The sequence below is a fragment of the Mercurialis annua genome, linkage group LG8, assembly GCF_937616625.2.
Source record: "Mercurialis annua linkage group LG8, ddMerAnnu1.2, whole genome shotgun sequence".
Classification (NCBI taxonomy): Eukaryota; Viridiplantae; Streptophyta; class Magnoliopsida; order Malpighiales; family Euphorbiaceae; genus Mercurialis; species Mercurialis annua.
In genome coordinates, this window is record NC_065577.1 from 19,005,819 (window position 1) to 19,013,920 (window position 8,102).

The following is an 8,102-nucleotide window of genomic DNA, read 5'->3' on the forward strand; positions in this document are numbered from 1 at the left end:
CCCTGTACTTGGCACGAAAGATCAAATAAGTCCAATCTCGCAAAACCGGATCAATTCACCCCACAACTATGCAAAACCGGATCGGTATCACCCTTTTGACCAAAAAAGAGAGTGGAATAACCTAATTTTAAATATTAACCCTAATTAACACTAATTAATTATATTTAATTATAATTTAATTAACATAAAATTGAGGACCTTTTCTATTCTTTTTCCTAATTAAACTTAATTACTATCCTAATTCATCTTCTTCCACAATCAATCTCCGGTGACATAGCGGCGGCGGCGGAATAGCGGCAACGACGGAGGAGAAGAGCAGATCCTTGCTCGTCTGAGACGAATAGATCTGTGCTCGTATCAGACGAGCAGATCCTTGCCCGTCTCAGACGAGCAGAGATCAGCTCGTCTCAGACGAGCACATCGCCGCTCGTCTGAGACGAGCACAAATATGCGCGTCTGAGACGAGCAGAGATCAGCTCGTCTCAGACGAGCAGATCGCCGCTCGTCTGAGACGAGCACAGATATGCTCGTCTGAGACGAGCAGATCCTTGCTCGTCTCAGACGAGCAAGATGCGGTTCGTCAACGGTGGAATTGCGGCGGCGGCAGAGTTGCGGCGGCGGCGGCGGTGGAATCAGTGGCTGATTGGAGAAGAAGAAGTTGATAGTTGAAAAAAGGATAAAAAGATCCTTCAGTTTTTATTTTAAAATTAATTTGATTATTAAATTATTAAAATGCAATTGTTATAAAAGTAAATTAAATGTTTATTTTGTGAATGATATAGATATTAAGGATTATTTTAACCTTTTAACCCTCTCAAACCACCTAAATTCATTTAAAACCGGAAAGTGTGTTCACTTTCTAGGGTGAGAGTGGGGAAGGGGGTATTTGATACGTTTTTGCATACTTCTGGGGTAGTTTGATCCACTTTCGCGAGGTTGGGCTTATTTGATCCTTCGTGGCAAGTATAGGGGGGTTTTTGAACCTTCACTCATTATTATTGCTTTGACATGTTATATGATTATTAAGGATTATTTATGTTATGCCTATTTACAAACTCAGTATTGGAAAGCATGTTATATTTAAATGTTGAATATTATAACTGCTAGAATTAGGCTGAAGTCTCGGTTGCCCTCCAGCATTGATTTTCTTGCAGGTTTATTATAATTGTATGTTAACCGAAAGGCTAGCTACGATTTTTGGTACTACATTACCCATGCCCTAACGCCGGTCACAATTCATGAAAATGGGTCGTGACAAACTTTGTATCAGAGCTTTGGTTTCAAACCAAGGCCATTTGCTTGTTATGTGTTTACTCTGTTAAGTATGGTTGTGTCTTAGGAACGCCTACGGATATAGGTTTCTGTCATGTCTTTAAAACGTCATCTTTTGATTTTAAAACATTCTACCTGCACCAATAGGATTGCGTCAAGTCGGTCATTATATGTTGATCCAATGCTTTTAATAGTTGCTGTTATTTCACTTGGGTGAACATTTTAATGCTGTTGATTTCTCTGGAAATCCTAATTGTTACTTGTTTTGTTTCATACTTGGATATGAATTTATGTGTTATTTAAATTGTTCTTGTTGAATCCTTAGGATATGAATAACGCTGTTCGTACTCGTGCTCGTGCTGCGGCAGAGCAAGAAGCTGAGGGTGATGATGTGATTTCCATGGAAGTCGATCAGAATGTACCACAAGTTCAGGCAAATGCTGGACGTGGTAGAGTTAGAGGTGCTGGCAGAGGTAGAGGAGCAAGTGATGGTAGAGGTAGAGGTTCTGGTGCTGGTAGAGGTGGAGCTAGAGGACGTGGTGCAGTAGGTGTTCAGGCACCAAATGTGCAGCAGGCACCGGATGTGCAACAGGCACCAAACATGCAGGCGTTCGACTTCGCTACTTTCTTTGCTGGGATTGTCGAGATGCAGAACAACCAGGCTCTTCTGCAGAATCAGTGTACCGTACTGGGTCAGTTAGCGCAGCAACAGCAACCTCAGGTTGTTGCTGTAGCTGGTATTAGTGGATTTGTTGGTGTCGATCATATTCCGACAGATAGAGAGGTGGTGATGACCTACACGAAGTTGACTCCGACTTCATTTGATGGCACTGGGGATGCTCTTTACTTCTTGGAAGAGTTTGAGTACAACAGTCAGAGGATTCAGGCTACTGAGCGTCAATTAGTGATGCTTGAGGAGATGTTACTGAAGGGTCCAGCTAAGGACTGGTTTCGCGATAACATCAGGCCAGAGATGGCTACAGTGACTTGGGCTGAGTTTGTGAACAGGTTCAGAGGTTTCTATCTACCCTTCTCTGTTACTGAGAATTTCATAGAGAAGCTACTACAGTTGAAGAAGGAGGATAGATCAGTGACAGACTACGCTACAGAGTTTGTCTGTTTGGGGCGGTTTGCTACAGATCTACAGGTTGATCGAGTGCGGGTAAATGATCGCTATGTTAGGGGTTTAGGCTCAGAGTTTCTTCCCTTGTTGATAGGGACAGACATGGAGTTCTCTCGAGTAGTGGATAGTGCTCGTCGGGTGGAGAGCTCATTGGTTAAGTTTGGGACGATCTCTGACCCTTTCCAGATTCAGAAGGGAAAGACTAATCTTCCTAGTGGGGGGCAGCAGGCCTCAGCGCAGCATGGTAGTGGAAGCTACTACAATGGCTCTTCTCAGGCCAACAAGGGGATTCGTCGGACGCACAACAAGGGGAGGCATAGTGCTAGGAGTGCTCCGTACAGTTCTAGCAGCAGTGGGAGTAACCGTGGTTCAGGACGCGGGTATAGTGGTGGATCGAACATTATGTTCTGCCAGAATTGCAGACGCATGCATTATGGTCAGTGCCAGTTAACTCCTGGAGGTTGTTTTTCTTGTGGCCAGCTGGGTCATTTCTCCAGGAAGTGTCCGACATCTGGGCAGCATATATCTAACTCAAGTGTGGCGCAGTCATCTTACCAACAGCAGAGACCTGCGTATACACATTTTGTAGGGTACTGTCAACCTACAACATCTTTTGGTGGCCAGCGAGGCCGTGGTTCTGGTGGCAGAGGTTTTGGTGGCCGTGGTGATGGTGGTAGAGGTTCCAACAGTATGCTACTGGGCAGAGTTCTCAGCAGCAACCGCAGGGTCAGGCCAGAGTGTTCGCACTTACTCCTCAGGATGCGCCTGCATCAAATGCTGTGGTGCAAGGTACCATTCTTATTTCTTTTACAGATGCTTTGGTTTTATTTGATGCGGGTGCAACCCATTCGTTTGTGTCTACTTGCTTTGCTGGAAAATTGGGTATTGCACCATCTGTTTTGAGTGAACTATTAGCTGTGTCTACACCTATGCTGAAGGTGTAGTAGTGGACGTCGTTTATCCTTCTTGTCAAGTGGTTATTCAGGGTAGAGAATTATGTGCTTATTTGATTGCGCTTGACGTTCTTTCTTTTGATGTCATCTTGGGGATGGATTGGTTGTCACGCCACTTTGCTTCTACTGACTGTCGAGGGAAGTCAGTCGAGTTTAGGATTCCAGGTGATCTACCTTTTTCCTTTCAGGGAGAAAAGGGGGAGACACCTAAGAATCTGATTTCCGCCATCAAGGCAAAGCGGATGTTAGGCAAGGGTTGCCAGGGTTTTCTTGCTGTGGTTCGAGATGTGGAAGCAGAAGTTAGTGATATGCATAGTGTGCCTATTATGAGTGAGTTCACAGATGTGTTTCCAGAGGAATTGTCTGGATTACCACCTGATCGTGATATTGAGTTTTGCATTGATGTGGTTTCTGGTACAGCTCCGATTTCGATACCGCCGTATCGGATGGCTCCTGCAGAGCTGAAAGAGTTGAAGGACCAGTTACAAGAGTTGTTGGATAGTGGATTCATTAGATCGAGTACTTCTCCGTGGGGTGCTCTAGTTCTGTTTGTGAAAAAGAAGGACGGTTCCTTTCGACTGTGTATCGACTACAGACAGTTGAACAAGGCTACTATCAAGAACAAATATCCTATTCCTTGTATCGATGATTTATTTGACCAGTTGCAGGGTGCAAAGTGTTTTTCCGAGATTAATTTTAGGTCTGTGTATCATCAACTTCGGATTCGTGATGTAGATGTGCCTAAGACTGCTTTTCGGACGCGTTATGGACATTTTGAGTTTCTTGTTATGTCCTTTGGTCTGACTAACGCACCAGCAACATTTATGGATATGATGAACAAAGTATTCAAGCCATTTTTAGATAAATTTGTTATCGTTTTCATTGATGAAATCTTGATCTATTCTCGGAGTGAGGAGGAGCATGCTTATCATTTGAGGACTATACTACAGACGTTGCGTGAGCATCAGTTGTATGCTAAGTTCTCAAAATGTGAGTTCTAGTTGGATCAGGTTACCTTTCTATGACACGTGGTGTCGAAAGATGGGATCAAGGTTGATCCGAAGAAGATTGAGGCAGTTATGGATTGGCAGAGGCCGAGGTGAGTTACCGAGATCAGAAGTTTTCTGGATTTAGCTGGCTACTATCGTCGGTTCGTGCAAGATTTCTCCATAATATCTGCACCGTTGACTAAACTGACACAGAAGGGTGTTAAGTTTGAGTGGACTGACAAGTGCGAGGCGAGCTTTGAGAAGCTCAAGGAGATTTTGACTACAGCTCCGGTTTTGGCATTACCTTCTAGCATTAACGGTTTAACAGTGTATTGTGATGCGTCTTGTATTGGTTTGGGTTGCGTTCTGATACAACATGGACAGGTGATTGCCTATGCTTCCAGACAATTGAAGAAGCATGAGGTGAATTACCCTACTCATGAGTTAGAGTTGGCAGCTGTGGTTTTTGCGCTAAAAATTTGGAGGCATTACTTGTATGGCGCTACTTGTGAGATTTTCACTAATCACAAGAGTCTGAAGTATATTTTTGGTCAGAGAGAGTTGAACTTGAGGTGGAGGAGGTGATTAGAGTTGCTGAAAGACTACGACTGTACTATTCAGTACCATCCTGGTAAGGCTAATGTGGTAGCCGATGCGTTGAGTCGGAAGTCTTCGGGCAACTTGGCTCATATTTTTGAGATTGGGCGTGGACCCATGGTTAGAGAGTTGCATGGTTTGATAGCTTCAGGCTATGGTTTTCAGGTTTCTCAGGTTGGTAGTTTGTTGGCACAGTTGCAAGTGCAGCCTGTTTTGATTGATCGTATCAAAGCTTTACAAGCTGAGGATCCACAGTTGAGACGGATTATAGAGGAGGTTCAGCAGGATGGTAACTCCGAGTTTACTTTTGTGGATGGTGTTCTGAGACATGGTACGAGATTGTGTGTTCCAGATTCATATGGTTTGAAGGACCAGATTCTGGAAGAAGCGCACAAGTATGCTTATAATGTTCATCCGGGTTCTGCTAAGATGTACCATGATCTTAAGGGTACCTAAGTGTCTGACTTGCCAGCAGGTGAAGTTGGAGCATTAGAGGCCTTTTCACTATCTACAGCCACTACCTATTCCAGAGTGGAGGTGGGAGCGGATTGCCATGGATTTTGTGGTTGGTTTACCATGTACGCGATAGGGGTACGATTCCATCTGGGTGATAGTTGACCGTATGACCAAGTCAGCTCATTTACTTCCGATCAAGGTTTCGTATACTGCTTCGAGGTTGGCTCAGTTGAACATCGACATGATTGTCAGTTTGCATGGTGTACTAGTTTCTATTGTTTCAGACAGGGTTTCTGTGTTTACTTCGAGGTTCTGGAAAGCATTACATGAATCCTTGGGTTCTCGGTTGGATTTCAGTACAGCTTTTCATCCTCAGACAAACGGTCAGTTTGAGAGGACTATTCAGACGTTGGAGGATATGCTCAGGATGTGTGTTCTCGATTTTCAGGGTAGCTGGGATGCTCATTTGCCGTTGATTAATTTTTCTTACAACAATAGTTACCACGCGAGTATCAAGATGGAGCCATATGAAGCTTTGTACGGGAGCAAGTGTAGATCTCCTATCTGTTGGGAGGAGGTTGGAGAGCGTAAACTCTCGGGAGCAGAGATTATTCAGATTACCTCAGAGAAGGTACCGTTGATCAAACAGGGTTTAGAGACTGTTTTTCGTCGACATAAGAGTTATGTTGATCCGAAGAGGAAAGACATTGAGTTTCATGTTGGTGACTTCGTGTTTCTTCGGGTTTCGCCTATGAAAGGCGTGGTTCGTTTTGGTGTCAAGGGAAAGTTGGCACCGAGGTATATTGGTCCTTACGAGATTTCAGAGAGGATTGGAGCTGTGGCTTATCGTCTGGTTCGGCCGCCAGACATGTCTTTAGTGCATCCTGTGTTTCATGTTTCTATGTTGAGGAAGTGCATTTCTGATCCTTCGCACGTGATTGTGCCTCAGAGCGTTGATATTGACCAAGATTTATCGTATGAGGAACAACCAGTTGAGGTTATTTATACGCAAGTGCGTAAATTGCGGAACAAGGAGATTCCGATGGTCAAAGTTCTCTGGCGCAATCATTCTGTAGAGGAGTGCACTTGGGAGACCGAGTCGGATATGCGGAATAGCTATTCTTTTCTTTTTCCGTGAGGTACGATATCTTGATTCTCTGTGACTTTTACGATTTTTACTTGTGTTACGTATTGTTCTGGTGTTAATTGTTTGTCGTGTTAAATTCGAGGACGAATTTTTAATTAGTTGGGGAGAATGTAATATCCCGTAAAATTTGAAACTTTTTTTTTATATATATTTCGGTAGTTTTCTGGTCGTTTTCGGTATAGTGGTTTGGTTTGTGGTTCAACCAAAAGGGTTGAACCACACCCTTTAAATCAGGTCTCAAAAGAGACATGATTTTCGGCTGAGTCCCGTACGAGACACAAGGTCTCGTACGAAACCCCATGCATTTCAGGCCTGGTCTTGTACGAGACAAGCATTCGCGAATGAGACCCAGCCTTAAATGGATGAGTCTCGTTCGAGAATAATCAGCTCTTAATGAGCTTGGCGGCCGGCCCTCTTTGCACCCGATTTTAAACTAGATTCTTGCGGTATTTAAAAACGCCTTCTTAACAGAAAGTATACACCACACTTCAAACTAAACTTATCCGTCTTTCCCTTGCGTTTTCTCTGAATAATCGCTTTCTTAACAGAAAGTATACACCACACTTCAAATGTTACGAAAGAAGTCCAAACGTTTTGCCTTTTTATCAATTTAAACCAAACGTTTACAAACGTTACGAACATCTAACAATCTATGATTCATTTACTTTGAAATTTCCACAACTTAACCCAAGTGATACATTATTTCATTTAAACGATTCCTCCAATATCCTAATATTTTGTTAAACATCTAACAACCTATGATTCATTTACTTTTAAATTTCCATATTTTTAATAAAGGCTTAAAACAGAATTATAAATCAAGAACGACAAAAACTCCATATAACCCTTCAATTAAACAAGTATTCCAATCATCCAATGTATAGCCAACATCCATAAATAACAACCAATACATAAAGATTATTTCTAGAATTTGAAATCAAAGCAAAACAGAAAATATAAGGCCAAAACACCCAAGTATTGATTCATACAACAATCTAGCAATCTCTACACCACATAAGAAGGGATTAGAACCACATACCTCTGGATTAGACTAAGAACAATAAAACCCAGAAATCAATCAATCCAAATCAGCCTACAACCACACACATATAGGGATATAGGATTTAGAATTGCTAGAATTGAAGAACTAGAGATAAAACCACAAAGGAAATATTACAAACACTTACCAAGGATTAAAATTGAGAGGAATGTTGATAGGAATGAGTAAGAATATGACTCCAGCCGTTTTAGGGTTTTAAAAGTCGAAGGAAAAGAGTTTAGGTCGAATAAGGGGTCTTTATATAGAAAAACAGCGAACTGAACAGTGCAAGTTCGCGCCCACTAAGTATAGTTCGCACCCGCGAACTAAATAAAAACACGATCCGACCGACCAGATTTTAGTAAATCTTCTCAGGAACAACATATCCGAACGGCGGCCCGATCTGACGGTGCAATAAGGAGATATGGACATTTTACTAAAGCATGTCATATCAGGAAAACACATAAACACTTATTCGATAAGGCTCATAACTTAATCAAAACAACACACCGAAGTTTATGAAAAC